At 37.8% G+C, this 18,992-nt stretch overlaps 1 protein-coding gene across 1 annotated transcript in view; it reads right to left on the reverse strand.

Annotated features, from left to right (window-relative positions):
* Positions 1–13,658: 13,658 nt before the first annotated feature.
* The window catches only part of LOC135291302 (uncharacterized), a 64,778-nt gene continuing 59,444 nt past the window's right edge, over positions 13,659–18,992 (reverse strand). The window contains exon 5 of the transcript XR_010354099.1: positions 13,659–16,179. The gene's annotated coding sequence lies outside the window, so the exon portion shown is untranslated. The remainder of the gene's footprint in view (positions 16,180–18,992) is intronic.

Raw genomic sequence — 18,992 nt, forward strand, 5'->3', positions numbered from 1 at the left:
CTTGTGTTATTATCACAGGGTAACCTGGGTAGTTGGGACATTTGGGAGGGTCAGCTTCTTACTGTGGCAGCACCTGACCTCCAATCAAGAGTTAAGGAAGTAAACTCCACCACTGGACAGCGAAGAAGGAGTCAATAGACAGAACTCTGGGAGAGGCTAAAGGGTTAAAAGCAAAACCTCCATTGTGTGGATGAGCACATGGTGGGAAAAAGCTTCTGCTCCTGGTACTGTAATATTTTCTCTATTTCAGTCTTCTGTTGTATTTTTGATAAGATTTTAATAAACCTTTTGAAATTCTGGAAGTGAGTATCATTTCTCACATTAGCTTCTATCCTCAGCTTCTGTGCTGCTTTGCAAAGGGCCCTGTGTGCTGCTCACCATGACATCAGGGGAGGCTTTGCCAGTGTGACTTTTAAATCAGTTCTGATGCTGTTCATCCAGAGGGCTCTGCAGCTGCAGCACTTTTTAACAGTTACTGGTTTGAAGGATGTGCTGGATCCACAGTCCTGATCACATTCCCTCTGTATGTACCAGTTTTCTCCCTTACAGAAGAAAATTGACAACTGTATGGCATTCTCAAAGTTTTTCTCACTTTTATGTAAATTTCTTTATGAACACAATAGCATAGCTTTATACTTTTACCTGGTAATAATTACAGGTGCAGTTTCAGCCCAAAAATACAACCTGCAAATTGTTTTATAATCTAGTGAGAAATAAATTATTTCACTTGGCCTTAATTACTAACAGAAAATCTGGAAGATGATAATAAATATAAGAGTAGTTCTCAGCTCCCATGTACAATCATTTTGCACCTTTTTAACCTTTTTAGCAGGTACAGTCTGAGCCAAGCACAGGTATGAACTCAAAGGTCTCCACACCTGACACAGAGATGCAGGGATTGAAGGGTAATTTATTACTGGAAAAGGTCACCTGTGGATTATTAGTATTCTGAGGAGTAAGAGGTGACCAAAAAACAAAACAAAAAACAACAACAACAACAAAAACACCCAAACAACAACAAAAGAAGATTATGTTATTAGCTGAGACCATTTAGGAATATAGTTAACTTTCATCATATAAATAGTTCCACAGAAGTCAACAAAGCTTTGTGTGCTTCATGTTAGCAATTCTGGGCACTTGATGCTCTTTTTATTTTGAATCATTGAGGTTTATGTGAAATGTGTTCACTCTAGAAATACATTACCTAAAAAATATTTTTCTATGTATATTGACAAAATATACAGTTACAGTATGAATTTTATGAATGCCAGAGATTAAAATACTTTTTACAAATATACTGACATTCATAATGAACTAATACCTTGCAAACTATTTGTGTTTCTCTCACATTCACGTTTTTTTGTGTCTGGCCTTAGCCCTGCAGGCAATTATTTACTTCAGTAAATAATTTTTAAACTTTTCCACATATGGCTTCTTGTGGCAATCTGAAGGCCTATCCTCAAAAAAAAGATAGTTATTTCAGCGCTTCCCTAAGGTTGCTAAGTAATAATTTCCACTTGTAGGACTTTCACATGACTGTCTTGGTTTTACAAGCCAGGACACATGACACTTAAAATAAACTGCTTCATTAAATTGCACAAAAGCTAGGTTGTCCTAAGCTCTTCTGATAAAGACTTTTCTTTGGAACTCTTGTCCCCAAAAGAACAGCCACATAAATCTAGATACTTCTCTGGATAGAAGAGTGCCTCCCAATTTGACTTCAAAATCCTAGAGATTTGCACCACTCAACCAAGGGCCTTACTCCAGATGAAGTAAAGCCTGGCTATGAACAAGTGAGCAAGGGGCTACTATGAAGTGAATTCCAGGGACCCAATGACAGGAATAATATGTGTGGAGGCAGATCAACCTAACACAGCTGCATGAGTAGGGAAAACCAGAAGATGACCACACAAAGGAGAGTCAGATTGCGGAGGCTGATTGAAAAATAGGGATGTGGGAGAAAATGCAGTGGGAGGAAAAGGAAAGGAGAAAGGCAACAAATTGAAGGAACAGAAGGCTAGGAATGAAGGTAAAGACTGACAAAAATCCCCCAGCAATGGTGAGCTAAGAGTAAAAAACAGTTATGGGAAATAGTAAATTACATGTTGGAAAACTAGAATAGTTTTCCAAGATGTAATTTACATCTTGGAATAGAAACTTTATAGAACTTAACAAAAAGCTGAACGATACACACAAAACTATGGGGATGGACAAGTCTATATCATGGCCCAGTATTTAGCCTTTCCTACAATGTTTTTGTAAGAAAGCTGAGCAAGATAATTGAAATCTCTGCTGGAAAACAGAAGGTCTAAAGGCAGACCACACAGCTACAGAGATTTCTATATATGGTGACAAAATTGAAAGGGTGATAGGAAGTTGCTGTGGCCTTCAGTATTTCTTGCTCTCCTCTGTAAATTTCCAAACCAGCCCTGACAGGGTTCAATTTTATTCTTAGTTCTTAAAGAGTAATTGGTTTTGCTTGACAAATAGACTACAGAGCAGGTATTTCCAAAATATCACTCACTGCAGAAACACTGAATTTCTTTAGGGAACTGCAAAATATCTCTACTTTGTACAGCAAGTATTACAATCCTTGCTCTGTAAAACACATAGCTGATGCTTTTTGAATCTGCCACTTCATTGTGCTTGAGCAGAGCTCACTGGACATGGATAGATACAACTGAGAGTAGTATTAGATTATATATTAAGAAGAAATTCTTCCCTAGTGGGGTGGTGAAGCACCAGAAGAAGTTGCCAGGATGTCCTGGGAGGGTTCAGGACCTGGTTGGATAGGGTTGAACCAACCTGGTCTTGTGGAAGGCATCTCTGCCTATGCAGGTGAGTTGGAACAAGATGATCTTTAAGATGCCTTCCAACCCAAGCCATTGTATGATTCTATGATTCTACAATCAAACTGTCCAATGCCTGTGTTCCCTCCTTTATCTAGTTCTTCACTTACTCTGTGCAGTCAGTTGAACTGGTAAACTACTCTGGATAATATCAGTATTGTTCTGTTCAGGGTTGTGAGAGACTGGAATGTTAATGATTAATGACTCCAAGTATTCTTTCATTTGTAGAGGCAGGAGGGTGCTTTGCTGAGGCCAGATTTGCACTCACCACTCAACTGAGAGCAAGGCAGAGAGTTTTTTGTGTGCTGCGGTTTGAGCCAGGTAAGGGAGAAGTCTGGCAAGAAGCAGATCATGCAAAGAAAGGACAGTGCTTTTTATCATGCCAATGGTTTTACAACTGGTTCAGTTGTAAAACTCCCCTCTCACCTTGCCTTGCTTTGCCTTGTCTTGCTGGAACTTCCTGGAACTTCCCTTCCCAGAATTTCCCATCTTGTAACTTTGCTTCCTGGAACCTCCCCAAATTCCCCTTCCCAGAACTTCCCCTCCCCTGTAGGACTGTGATTAATTCTTCCCTTCTGATGGGGAATAACTGGCTCAACCATGCTGATAACAGAGGCAGCTGTCATCTTTTAGAGAGGCTCATAAATCATCAAATACCCTCAAAGTGCCCCCAGACTTTCCTCCTGAGGTCTGCCACCAGAGAACAGCACAAGATTCACATTGTTACAACAGAAACACAGTGTTGAAATAGGCAGTGTAATACTTCTTTCTCCCACCCAGGGGAGGTACGTTCCACCTAAACCTAAATGTACATTAACCAACTGATCTTGTGTTTCAACACAAATTCATCTTTGTGTTTCATGGGCTTTTCCCATGTCCTGACAGATCAAGACTGAGACCATAATCTCTACAAACTGACACCAAAATTGCAACAATCAAGGTTAGATCCATGGGTGGTGATACCTTTCCTGTCTTATCCTTTCTTTCACTTTCTTTGTTTTCCTTATACATTTTTGTCAGTGTTATTTTTAGGCTTATATGTTACTATATTACTATAGATAATGATAACAAAAATGGCTACATACCCACTTTCCACTGTAACCAATTTGTTCTAAAATAAACCTACATATATATATATATATATATATTTATTTATTATACACACCAATCATTCAGTGTCATCTCACTTACTCTGCCCCAAGGGATCTTTTAACAAGAACCTGGGTTACCTTTACCTCCTGGGGCAGGTGATAACAAGAGTCCACCCAGGACATCCTTACAGCCACTGTCTGGTCTCAGCACTTCTACGCTGTTCCTTACATGAGGGTTTTGAATGCAACCCAAATGTTAACAAATTGAATACTCCTGCAGTTTTACAAAGCTACAAAGAAATTTTACTGTCTGTCTTTATTTCAGGGGCATAAATTTCCTTAATCAGAATGAATTTGTCCTCATGAGGCAGACTTCCCTCACAAACAAGCCTCTGGCACGGCTGAGAACAAAATCTAAGTCCTATATATTTATTGAATTATTTTCCTTATTCTAAGAAACCATTCTCAACACAGAAAAATACTGTTCAAAAAGCTACCAAAAACCAGGACAACAAAGTTCTATTAATTTTCTCTCTCACTCAGCAACACAGTTAAACCTTTGCATATCTTTTAACTGTGAGAACACAGTTAAGTTCATCCTGCTCATGAGTCTGCAGCAGATTAGTTTCAAGGTACTCAGTACCTTGCAAAGTTGCTCTGGTGATTTTGTTAGCATTATTAATATTCCTTTCAAAGTGTAATTGTGCAGTTTTCATTTACCTTATGTGTCATTGACTAAGAAAGTAGTGCTGGTGAAAACTACTCACAGGACTACTACAGAATTAAGTAAAATGTAGCATATTCAAAACTTTATTAAAGGATTTTTGTGTAAACAACATGGCAATATTTCATCTTAGTAGTTTTTATTTTCCTTTATTAATTAAATTTCCTAGTTAAGGAGAAATGAAAACACAAACTTTACAAATTGTTGCTGGGTGTGTTTTTCCTTAAGCTATGTAAGAATGAATCTGTTCTGTAATATACTTGGTATTTTTATATTATACTTAATATATTCATTTTTTATAGTAATAGTGTAGTAATACATTATAAGAATGAAGATTTGCTTATGGAAACAAAAATTTGATGCATACTCCATGTATTTATATGCATATTTATATTGTGTGTATTGAAATAGATACATATTTATTGATGTATATATGTACACATATATTTGTAGTATCGCTTTTTTTTTAAATGGTATACTCTGTCTCACCCCTCCAAAATGTATGGTATATCCCAAGCCTGTAGTCCTGCCCTGAACCATCCTGTGTCTGTTATTCCATTGGCACAAGTCTGATTCCACGCCCACATTCAATCTGCCTCTTAAACCCTGCGAGCGAGACCAGTCCCCCTCTTAGCCTTCCTACCCTCTTGTCCCTTTCCTTCCCTAGGCTCCCCCTCCTTCCCCCTCCCCTCTTTTCCCTCAGTAACCATGCTGTTCCCAGGGATGGGACGCCAAATAAACTCTCATCTAATCAGCATCCTCAGAAGCTGTGTGGAGTCTCCTTGCCTGCCTGCTGCTGCCAGCCAACTCACAGCCTAAGGGGCCCTCCGGGGACTCCCCAGGGTGCCCCCTCCCAAAACGAACCACAACATATATTTTATATATTTATACTGAAATTTTAACATAATATGATTACAGTAAAATTATATCTAATATGAAATATATATTTCAGTGTATGTTTATATACCTGTATATATATATATTCTACATGTTCTACATGCACATATTGTATGCTGCAAGCATTGTATATAGAGATATCTATATATGTGTTTATATAGAAATACATACTTTCATAAAAAAACCCCAATTTTCTGATTTTTAAACACTTTTTGCCTTCAAATAAAATAGGAGGGAGGCATTATCAAAATATTTATTTTGAAAAAGTTTCAATAATCTCCCCAAAGGATTATGTTTATGTAATCTAATTTTTCTCAAAAGCTGTTTAAAGCATAGAATACAAAGAAATATTGGCTAATTCTTCTGGGAATTTGAAGGCTGCAGTACTGTTGACTGGCCAGAAATAGATTTTCAAAAATAGTGGTTATCTTAATATTCTTTCTACAGATCTGGCACCAACAATCCCATATTTAAATAAATGAGATAAAAGCCCTGTATACAGGAACCACAGAGAACATTTAATTTCTATATTATACTGATATGTATTAGGACCTCATGATATACCTGTAGCAGCTAGCATAAGCTAAACAATACTTTCATGTGCTGTTTTTATTTACACTATAATTGCATATTTAACTAGAAACTCTTGAAAAGACAAATAATCACTCATGAGACAATGCAGGTGTACTTTGCATAATTCTCACACATGATTGCACTAGCTACATGTCTAAGAATATATATAACTGTTCTGTAATGGATAATAAACTTAGATTCTGTTATTATAAATTTCACTTTTTATGTAAAGAAAATGACGATCTTGTAGTTGCAAACTACACTATTGTCACCATCATATATCTGGGAAAAAACCCTTCACCAGGATTCTTCTCCTGGGAAGCTGAAAAGCCTCAGAGAAAAATGAAAAAAATAATTACATTATTTACTTCTTCTATGTTTTGCTGCTTTGCAGTTTACCAACAGGTGCATGTTTCATTGGTTTCATGTGAATTGTTTTTACTAATGACCAATCACCATCAAACTGTGTCAGGGCTCTAGAGAGAATCAGGAGTTTTTCATTATTATCTTTTAGCCTTAGGTCTGTATCTTTTCTGTATAATATAATATAATATAATATAATATAATATAATATAATATAATATAATATAATATAATATAATATAATATAATATAATATAATATAATATAATATAATATAATATAATATAATATAATATAATATAATATAATATAATATAATATTCCTTCTAAGAACATGGAGTCAGATTGATCAATTTCCTTCCTTCGACAGGGACCCCAGAAGCTACCCCACACTATTATTTTCCTTATAGACAGACATAATTCAACTATTTTTCCCTATCTTGAAAATGGTGCTGCTCAGTTTAACAACAATCATGTATATGGTACTGAATAAGTAACCTCAAAAAATAGCACAAAATCACAACAGTGGGCTTCTGATCAGTAAACACAGTACCAAATAATATAAGAAGGATTATTACTAAAACCAGGATTTTTTTGCCTGTCGTCTCTGAATCTGCAGAATAATTTCCTAAAGAAAGACATTTTATTTTGATAGGTGTTAAATCAAAAAAATCCGCATAAAAGACTAGACCATTATACACTGAAAAGGTAACAATAAGCTTCAACAGAAAGCCAGTTCTTAATTTTTGTGAAATCAAATTAAATTAATGATATGAGATAAGAATACTAAAAATTGCAAACATGAAACAGGGTTTATATTAATTGAGATCACAGAGGGTCTTAAGGGAATCCTTGTGAAATAGGTCTTGTTTTGTGATTCAAATGCATTATAAACCCTTTTTCTTCTTGCTACATAGTCAGTACAGAGTCAAGATTTAAAAACATCTTGAAATACAATTTTTGATAAATATAACATACAAGCAATATTGTACCCTATTGGAGACTTTGTATTACAGGCCAACATTCATAAAATAATATGTTTTTATATGCTTTAAATATTTACACAGTTTGTTATGGTAGCAGAGCATACTTTGAAAGGAACTAAACTTTGCAAAAACATCTTAGATCATCCTTACACAAATTTTGGCAGTACAAAGCACAAATTGTAAAGGATTTTTTGGTTTTGTAAAATTGATTAATTTTTGCTTTAATTTTGTAAAATTGTTTAAGAATCAGATACTTCTCTATACGAAAGACTGCTTACGACCTTCTGCATCATTATTTTATAGTAAGAGTCTGACTTCATCAAACTTTCATCTTGGGTTTTGGGATAAGGATTTATTATAGATCTTTCTTGTAGAGGCTCTATGCACACCCTGCAGCTTGGCAAATGGATCATTCAATGAAGACTCCTTTGTCTTCTTTAGAATATTAACACTTAAAACAGACTTTACCAGCACCCTGTGGTAGATACATAGTTAAATGCAACATAAAAAAATGGAAACTTCACCCTGCATCTCTGAAGAGCACACCACTCTGCAGATGACTGAATATTTACAGGAATGACAATAATTGCACCATCAAGCCTGTCAAACTTCCTGGCCACTTTCAGGTGAATATGTATAAAAGTCTGTGCAAGAAACACTTGAGAACTATTTTGAGGGTTTGGCTTTCTCTCACAAATGCCCAGCTATAAAAATATGAAATTACTGACACTGAAATAGAAATATTTCTTTGTGCACCCATATCTCCTATACCATCATAACATGACTATAAACATTTAAATAACCTCTAGATTCCTGATTTTCTAGTGATACAAATTCAACAAATGGCTGTGTGTTTTCTCCCACTTTGTTGTTTTGGTGATGTACATTCATTTATACAAGTATTCACATGTTTAGGTGTATCTTTACAGTTAAAAATGCCTAATGCAGGGTCAGATCCTGAGTCGTTGCTGAGGAGGCTTTCACAAGCCATATTACACATATTTCCATTGTTTAATCCCAGCCTTTCCCTACAGACAGTGTAATTTACACAGTTGCAGGCCAGGGCTTTAAGTCTTCAAACTGCAAACACAGAGCTTCCATTGGCTCCACTACAAATAGGATACGCAAAAGGCTCTTGTGTTGGGACCAAGATTAGGTCACCTTGCTCTGAACAGAGGATGAAGTGGAACTGGAGAACTAGAATCATGGCATGTCCTGTGTTGGAAGGGACTCACAAGACTAAGCCTAACTCATCACTACTTTCTGATTTCTGTTCTCATGGTGAGCAGCATTTGGCCCCAAAATAAGCAGTGGTAGATCAGTGGAGTGGCTCATGAAGCAGGCATCATTCAGGGAGAAGATCTTGGAACGTGGTCGAGGAGTAACTTGTGGCCACCATGTGTTCATATTGATCCTGAAGAGTAGATTGAGTTTAGAAACACGAAAAGATGTACACAATTGTTCATCCAAAAGCATGCAACTGTGTTAGTAGAGTGTGAAGGAGAACTTTGAATGGAAGCCGTACAGTATCAACACTATCAGTGTTTTGAAAGCACAGGTTTGAGCACTGTGGATGTTGACAGAGTTGTTGTGAATGCAAGTAGAGAACTGCAATTTGCTGAGCTGCATGGTCATGGTATAATGTCTAAACAACCACATAAAACATCACCTTGCTCATGTTGTGCTCTTGCCTGTAAAAAACCCAATAAACAACAACAACAACCCCGTACAAATGAAGCATCAAATGCAGTGGTCCCTCTCTGGTGGAATCACAAGTATTAAAGAGGTCTAATCTTTACTTTTGGGTTTGTTTCCTTGTTAGGCTCTAATAGCACCTCTGCCCCCTACACTGAAGTCTTGATGGTATGACAGGTTTGGCTTCTCCCCATACAGCTGGCACCCCTGATGCCAAAAACTGGAATCTGCTGCAGCAGGATCAGGAGAAGCTCCTCTGGAATGGGGTCTGGCCATCAGTTTCCCACCAGCAACCAACTTCCTCTCCAAAGGCACTCAGTGAAGTGGAGGACAATATCAATTGTTGTTCCTATAAGGGAACTGGAGGAAAGAATAATCAGGTTCCCCAAGCATCTGTGCTGGTCAAACCCTGCCAATAATTACTTCTAGGGCCTCTAGTTAACTCTACTCTCCATTTTAACATAAAATGCTATTAAGCCAGAGGCAGGAAAAGCTTTCTGTCTCTCCCAGACTTTTAAGAGATTTCTTGAGTGTTTTCTGGGCCTCATCTTGGGTGCAGAAGTGAGGGTGCACTTGAATCTGTGATGGGCTTACATGGGTCAGGTGAACATTTGCTGGAAACTCACTTTCTGCCTCCAAAAAATAAGACAATCTTGAAAACACACATCTGGTTTCTCATTCTTGGATTTCTTTATAGCTGTCAGTAATAGGAAAATATGTTTCTAATTAACATGGGTATCCCCCAGAAACTTATCTAGGCTAAATTTTTCTGGCTAAGTAGGGAGCACAAAATTGCCAGCAAATTGAAAGCATTACGGGAATGGTGCAAGGCAAATTGCTTTGGTTTTGTAAAATATAAGCAAAAGTGTTGCCGAGACTGTTTATAGGATGCTAGTAATAAATTTAGTCTTCCTGATTCATCCAACTCCTTTCACATCCCCCTCATGCAAACTGCTACTAGTGCTATGCTTAAAATGCATAAATATGCTTAGTTCTGGATATTTATGGTAATTTTTCAGGATTATCCAACATGACATGTATAGGACACAAGCACACATCAATTTAAATGAGCGACAAATATACTTTTTATTTCTATAGTATTTTTAATATTGCCTTGAACTCTCCTGAGAACAGTTTGGGCTGGTAGGAGCTTGAACAAAATATTTTAAAATTCAAATACTTTGCTGGTATACTACTTTTAAAGGCTTCAGGTTTTTAATGCATATCTGGTGTACATTATCTTAATGCAGATTATTTATGTGCAATGATAAAAAGTGTTCCTGTAGGTATTTTATATGTTATTGTTCTACTCCCTACAGATAACAATCGAGAGTAAAACAATGTCATTAATTGGGCTGATTTATGAAAATTAGTTTGATTTTCTAATTACTTTAATAATTATTACCCACTTGATAGAGCAAGATTTTCCTCTCATTTTTATTTTAACCGCAGAGACACAGATTTGCTGCAACGGCAAACTGCAATTACATTCCAGATCTGTTGTATGTCATAGAGGTTTGGATACATTTTTATTGGAGAAATTAACGGAGACACAATCTAAAAACTTACTGCTCAGTTACTAATTATGAGCATTTTTGTTCTTGGTATATTGAGTTGGCCAGCACACCAGCTAGATCTTCAAATACATGGTTTCAGTTAAGATTAGTAAAGTTACTTGTAAATGAAGATGCAAAGCATTCTGAAACATCAAAGTATCAGTGGATATTTACCACACAATAGCACACAACAGAAAGTTTGAGAAAACTAAGTTTTTACAAAAAACTATTTAAATTGCATGTTACATTGCAATAACAGTGATACTGGATATTGTTGTCAAATGAATTAATTTGCAAAACAAAGTCTTTGTAATTTACACTGCTCCGTGCCTCCAAATATTCACTAGTAAAACATGCAACATCATTATTCTATGAACCTTTCAATCTTAAGAGACATTATTCTATTCTCATATGCCTAAACAGAAAAAAAAATGTTGCAGACCACATAAAAGGGAGAACACAATTTTAATTGTATATGTTTTTAGTAAAACTTATTTACTCTTCATATATTTCAAGAATACATTTCACTGCGTCTCTTAAATATATAAATACACCGCTGCATTTGTACTTTGAAAAATATATGTACTTTTTGCTTCATTTGTTATTTTTTCTAAGCTATTTTGTATGGTATTTTAATGGATACCAACACAATCCTGTCCTTCTTGTGGAACAAGAGTGATAGAAGAGTTCACTGAAAGTTTTTCATTATTGTGCAAGGTGTTCGATTTAACTGGGGAGAATAGCCAGAAGGTAATAAAACAATGTGGGAATTTTTCACTTTGCATGAGACAGGGATGTCAAATCAGGCAGTTAACCTTTATTTGTGGCCATGTATATACACAGTGTAAACCTGACTGTGACTCACTGCAAATACAACTTAGAGCTGTGTTACTGCATATGAAAGGAGAGAATATTTTGCACCCAAGGACTCAGACTCGTGGAGGTGCTCACATATCTGCACAAGGACATCGGTACATGAGCTTCCCAACTACACAGACCAATATGGTCCCCCCAAACACTGCATTTTCAAAATGGTTAAAATTTATAATATGCCAGAGGATCTGTGAAGATCAAATTAATATCTTAAACTGAATATGTGTGTTTCAGAATATGTGGATATGCATAGATATAAATATAGGAATTTTCTCTGCTTGAGTAGATATTGAGCTTTTATCAGCCACAGAAGGAGTGACCAAGGTTTACCACCATCTCCTCCCTGTTCACAAAGGTTCTATGCCCAGAGACTTCCATACAGTCACAAGAAAGAGTCCTCCGGAAACATTCAGTGCCTGACAGACATAGGGCCAAAGTGAATATCAGGGCATGGCTTCTGGATAATCTATTTCATCACAAACTTATTGAAGAAAACATAATAGGAAAATACTAAGGCTGTGTCTCTGTGTACTCTCAGGGCATATTTTTTTCTGTTAGTGTGGTAAATAGGTGTGATTTGTGCTGATAAAATTGAAACAGTAAGCAATATTGATACAATAATTAGTATTTGTAAATAGTGAAATAGTTAAAAAGTGCAATGCCAGGAAAGAAAGGGAGAGGAGGGGTCCTGTTCCCCCCCACCCCCAGCCACTGCAGATGTTCAAAACAGGAAAAAGCAAGAGATAACGATTACTAAAATTAACAGAAAGAACAGAAAATTTGGATTAGGACCCAGGAAAATGCTAACTGTATGAGATTTATTGCTTTGATGCTAGAATATCATATTGGCTTATATTATACTAGCTTTGGCTTGCATTATACCAGCTTAGTGCGTATGTGTAATCCAAAAGATGAATCAAAGCACATCGAGGAAGAGGGGAGGTCTTCATCAAAGACGACCCTCAAAGAGAGGGGTGTGACCACCTAAAATGGTGGAGCATGCGTGGTAAAGGTGATGATGAGGGTGCAGATACAAAGTGTGACAAATCGAAAAAAGGAGGAGATGGTGATGACATACAGTATAAAAAGGACAATTTTGGGCTTGGAAATTCATACGTGAGGTGGCAAGGGTTCAAGGACCCTGCCCTCCGTACCCCACGCGGTGAATCTTGCTTACACATTATTATCAGAACAAAAATTATTCCTTATCATAACCAAATTATATTATCAATATTTTTGAGTGTATTCAATTTTATATACTTTTAAGCTACTTCATTAAAAATTGTTGCTACATTTAATCTCATTGAGTTTCTTTTATGATGGAATAATTGGGCAAATGTAACAGTTAGCATACACTAACTCTTGTAGAAGCAGCATGGAGACTGAGCTGGTGTTTGTCCTCTGCTCTCACTCTTCAGACCAAGCTAAGTTTCAGAAAAAAAGGAAGATTTGGAATCCACATTTAAGTGGATATGGCCTGCTAATGCTCTGATCCTGAAAAGCCACTTAACAGGTAATAGAAGGTATTGGCATCAGAGTTCCTGGGACAGCCTTTTGGAGAGCAGCACTGGTAAAAACTGTGCGGTGTTTCTTTAAATTAGTGAGCGGTCAAAGAACTGTACTATCTCTCAATAAAAATGAAGGTCTGGTGTTACCGGATATCCTGTACTAAGCCCCAGAATTGACTGACAGGGTTGTCTCTCAATCAGATCTCTTATGAAGCTGCAAGCATTTCACTGGCTAGATCCTGAGGGGGTGTGGAGTTCAGACCAATGAGAATATCCAGACCGGGTCTTTCAAAAGTCTTTATAAAGGGTAGGCTGCAGACGAATGTTTGGGGGTGAGTGTCTTTGTCTCCTTGCCCCTCAGCGTCCACCCCTCCACCCCCGCCCCCCATCACATGCAACCTAACAGTCTGATTTATTTAAAAAATTTCAATATTGCATTATGGGTTTTTATCACTACCAGATATTAAGACAGGAGTGCTAAGCATCACCAAAATATTTTATGAAGTTATTAGGTAACAAAAATCAGATCGTTCTCTGTTATAAATTCACTACCTGCACACTCACATGTAAGTTACTTTTATCTTTCATGCTGCTTGGAAAACAGTAATTGATGCATAGAGCAGGTAGAAAATTGCATCTCTCTACATAAAGATAGAAATATGTAAAATCTTTGTTATGTATCTCTTCGAGATTGTTTTAATTTCCCTCTAAAACCATGATTTGGAGTTTTATTTATGACACAAGTAAACTTCTGGAATCAAACATGTCGTTGTCGAGGCGGTCACGACACAAAGCAGAGACCACAAGCAGTCTCAGATGGCAACAGTTTATTATCGAACATGGCTGACCTTTTATACACTTTTTAATTGTTTATGCTTCTTCTACCCTAACTATTGGATACAATAAATCAACATAACACCATTGGTGAAAAGTTACAGTGACTTAACTAACTTTCTAAATATACTTCATGCAGCTGTGAAGTTCTTATCTTTCTTCAGTCCCTCAATTCTCTTGGTCTCCTTGGTTACAGCCTTGGAGAGAGCTCCTTATCAGCTTCTTCTTTCTTCTCAGCTTCTTCTTGCTCCTTTAGCTAACAGGCCCGCTGTTAGCCCCTTCCACAATTCCCCCTTTTTGTTTTTAAACACAACTGCTATGGATTTCTGCAGGGCCCTTTGCAAAAATCCAAGCAGACAGGGGAAACACAGAACAACAATCACAACCATCAACAAAATCAACATTCCCATTCTTAATACAATCATTCCTGTCTTTCATCCATCTATAGGTGCTTTAACATTTCCTAACTACTTTATCCCATAAAACCGTGAACTATAACCACCCCAAAGTGCTCAAAAGGAGCTGCAGGAATACTAGAACAAAGGTTCCAAAAACCTGCATTGTCTTGGTCAGCCTAAACCAAAACTACACCCTTTAATTACTATGAAAGCACATGAAGAGCAATGAAATACATATCCTGATTTATATATCTAGATATAGCCTTAGCCAGTGTCATCCGAACGTTCTGCTTCAGCTGCGGAGCCATCCGTCTTGTCCCTGCCTGCTCGCTCCAGATAAGGTTTGACACAGCGAGCAAGAACCCATCGAGGACCATTATCTGTCAAAACACAAGCATAACCTCTTCCCCAGGTTATTAATTCCACTGGGCCAGACCACATGCCAGTAATTAAATCCTTGACCTATACCTTAACATTTCTACGGAGATCTGGTTGCTTAGCATTCAAAGAAGAAAAATGGTAAAAAATTGGAGATAACTGTGAGTCAGGTAGGGGACGCAAGAAGTTTAACACATAAACAGCTTTATCTAATCTCACTTCAGGTGACTCCTGTTGCATTCCCCCTTTTTGTTTTTGAACCTGACGTTTAGGAAGACCGTGAGCTCTTTCTATAATTGCTTGGCCCGTGGGGACATGTGGAATACCTGTTGAATGTTCAATGCCCCAAGCACGAAAGAATGCTTGCATTTTCTGCGAAACATATGCTGGGCCATTATCTGTTTTTATGTGACACGGAACACCTAGAACAGAAAAAGCATGATAAAAACGACGAATAGCATCACGAGTTTTTTCTCCTGTGAATGCTGAAGCAATCATTGCGTGAGAAAAGGTATCAACCGTAACATGAACATACTTAAAGCGACCAAATTCTGGCATTTTCGTAACATCCGTCTGCCATTCCTCTAAAGCGGAAAGACCCCTAGGGTTGGTACCATAATATTGAGTGACATGACTCATGTGAAAGTCAGGACAAGAAGAAAGAATTGATCTCGCTTCACCAGGAGACAATTTAAATTGCTGCTGTAAAGCTCGAGCACTTTGATGAAAAAATTGATGAGATAAAATTGCCTGCTGCAACACATTAGGTATGGTTTTGATTGCAGCAGCAGCTACTAGAGAATCCACAGAGGCATTGCCTTCAACAAAAAATCCTGGTAACGATGTGTGGCTGCGAACATGCATGATAAAGTAAGGATGTTTTCGAGCACCAATGACTGTCCATAACTTCATAAACATGGTAAACAATGGTTTCTCTTGGATATTATACAACTTGATCTAACTGCTTAACCAAATTGGCAACATAGATAGAATCAGTGACTATATTTAGAGAATCAGGAAATAAAGTGAAAGCCAGAAGAACAGCACAGAGTTCAACTAATTGAGGAGATCCCTGCTGAATCATTGTCTCATATTCCCAGTGGTTATCCTTTTTCCAAGCTACAGCTGCTTTTCCGGTTTTCCCGGATCCATCTGTAAAAACCGTTATACCTTCCACTGGAACAGGAGAACAAATTTGTTTTCCTTCAAAAGGAATCTCCTTGGTCAGTTTTAAAATTGGATGAGAAGGTAAATGATATTTTATTTGGCCTGTAAAACAAGACAAGGCAGACTGCAATTCATGATTATTTTGAAAGCACCATTCAAAATACCACTGTTGCACAGGTATCACAATAGTCACAGGGTCGTGTCCCAAAATTTCATGACAACGCCTGTGGCCCTTGATGATAATATCTGCAAAAAGCTCATAAAGTCCTGGAGCTGTTTTCTGAGATCTGAAAGACAAAAATATCCATTCCAAAATATGCAGTTGATCTTCCCAATTATCACTCCATTGACACAGTATTCCACATGGTATTTCATGGTCTCTCAAAATAAACAATTGGACACCAACAGAGGTATCTATTGATTACACGTATTAATTACATTACCTCAGAGGAATTAATACTATATTGAGCTACCTTCAACTGGAGATCTTGTACAACTCTAGGCAAAGACATGATGACTATTATCCTGCCTTGTTCCACGAGCTGCTTTAAAAACTGGAAAAGCCATAGGGTTAGTACAGGCAGCAATTGCATCAGCACTCTTCTCCTGAGGTACTTTTGGAGGACCTAATCTTTCTATTATGTCCCAATTATTTTCTTCAACTGCTTTTTTTCTAACAAATTCCCAAAACTCCTGAGGATGTCGAGGAAGCACAGTTACTTGACATGGAGGCAAAATCCATGGGGCAGTAGGGCTAGAGCTATTAAAAGGTAAACTGACAACAGTTCCTTGCCCCAACTCAGGTGTTACTGCGGGTGACTCATCACTTGATTCGCTCTCACTGCTAGGTAACGGAGGATACGACCTTGCAGATTGTTCATGCAGTTGAAAGCGGAGCGGGGGGGCAGATGGCTGGACTAGAGCAGAGGGAAGTGGGGGGGGCAGATGGCTGGGTTTCTCTCTCTGCTAAAGACAGTTCAGCTAGCTGGCGTAGCGGTGTATCATACACAGGCACCATCGCGAGCTGCTGCACAGGTGTGAGATACAGAGGTTTAGGAGTCTGATAAGGAGACGCCACAGCGGTTTGCCCAGAAGTTTTGGCAGTTCTCCCAGAAGCTTTGGCAGCTTTCCCAGAAGTTTTGGTAGCCTGCCTGGCAACTTCCACAGCACCTGCACCTTCTTCAAGGATAGTTTCAGCAAGTTCCCCATCAGAGGCCCCGTCTGCCTCATCCCCCCCGTCAGTTTCTATTATCAACCCCGATTCTTCGTCCACATCCCGCTCTGCTTGTTTCTGCTCTGTTTTCCATTGTTTCAACGCCTCAAAGAGCGATCCCCAGGTAACAGCTAAATCGACAACACTTTTATCTCCCGCTCGGATAACTTCCCACAGTCTGTCCCCGACTTTTTTCCATGCCTTAACACTATATGCTGTACCAGGGTCAGTGCCAAAACCCTGTGATTTAGCCCACAGCAATAAACTTTGAAGGGCATAGTCTGAAGTAAAGATTCCCTTATTTCTTAACAAAACTTTCCATGTAGCCAAAACACTTTCTTCCTCTTTAGACAAATTATTTCCCATTACTGCTAGTTGGTGGCTCACCTAATTCCAGGTGTCTTGATAGGAGAAAATCAGGTCCAGACCTCCCTGTGGCTTTCACCGGCCACTCTCAGCTACACCAATGCCGCCTCCCCCACTACGTCCCAGTGGGTCACGGTTGCCAATTGCTAGGACCCCGAGTATGTCGTTAAGGGTCTTGTACCACATCAGGGATCACCAAATGTCGTTGTCGAGGCGGTCACGACACAAAGCAGAGACCACAAGCAGTCTCAGATGGCAACAGTTTATTATCGAACATGGCTGACCTTTTATACACTTTTTAATTGTTTATGCTTCTTCTACCCTAACTATTGGATACAATAAATCAACATAACACCATTGGTGAAAAGTTACAGTGACTTAACTAACTTTCTAAATATACTTCATGCAGCTGTGAAGTTCTTATCTTTCTTCAGTCCCTCAATTCTCTTGGTCTCCTTGGTTACAGCCTTGGAGAGAGCTCCTTATCAGCTTCTTCTTTCTTCTCAGCTTCTTCTTGCTCCTTTAGCTAACAGGCCTGCTGTTAGTCCCTTCCACACAAACAGAGACTTTTTCAACTGGAACATGGTAGCTATTGATAAATATTTCTTTGAATTGCCAGGGAGCAAAATACAATAATTTGATAGCAAGAATCTGCCTGGTTATCACATAAGATAAATTTGTAAGAAATATAACAAAGATATTTATGTACTACTGCTGCTAAACTAGCTTTATTTATCTTAGAAGGTTTTTCCATTTATGAAGGGAAAACAAACTTTCCTTTGAGAGGTTTGTGAACTAAATAATAAATGTCAAGTTTAAATCCCGTGTGGAAATTCGTTGGATTTTATCCTGGATTGTCTTTAAGATGCAAATAAGGATGAAAGTTTTCATAGTTCTGCTGTTACACAGGCAAACAATTTACAAGCATGGACACACGCTGTACGTCCTGTAACTCCCTCTCACCCCAAGGCTTGGACTCAGCTGCCTACCTTTCATGGAAAACTACAAACTAAGGAAAACATATCAGTAATAGTGCCCTGTAAATTAACTTCACATTTGATGCAGCAGAAAAAACCCAAACAACCAAATGCTAAAAGCCTACAAAAGGCATGGAAAACAAAAGACACTCAGGACATGCACTATATATAGTGTGAATTTAAGAGTTCTGGAAGGTGGTTATTCTCTTGGAAACAACATACTTAGCCCTCCTTCTCTTTAAGAAAACTCAGTTGTTCTTTGTTAAAGCCCCAACATCCACCAAATAAAGCAAAAATATACACTATACTTTCACAAAACAGTCTGTATGGGCTCACCTTCATCTTATATTTTTAAAACTGTAATTTTTTTGAATATGCTGTTGTTAAAAGAGAAGTTGTAATTAGTGATATTAATTCACTCTTAATAAGCCATTCTAAGTAACCAAGATGTATGCCAGTATTTTATGATTGGCAAGCAGCCTGTGAAACATGTGAGGCACTGCTGTATCTTGAAAATTAGATTAAAGTAAATATTTCATTCTCC

Source organism: Passer domesticus, chromosome Z (assembly GCF_036417665.1).
Source record: "Passer domesticus isolate bPasDom1 chromosome Z, bPasDom1.hap1, whole genome shotgun sequence".
NCBI classification, from domain to species: domain Eukaryota; kingdom Metazoa; phylum Chordata; class Aves; order Passeriformes; family Passeridae; genus Passer; species Passer domesticus.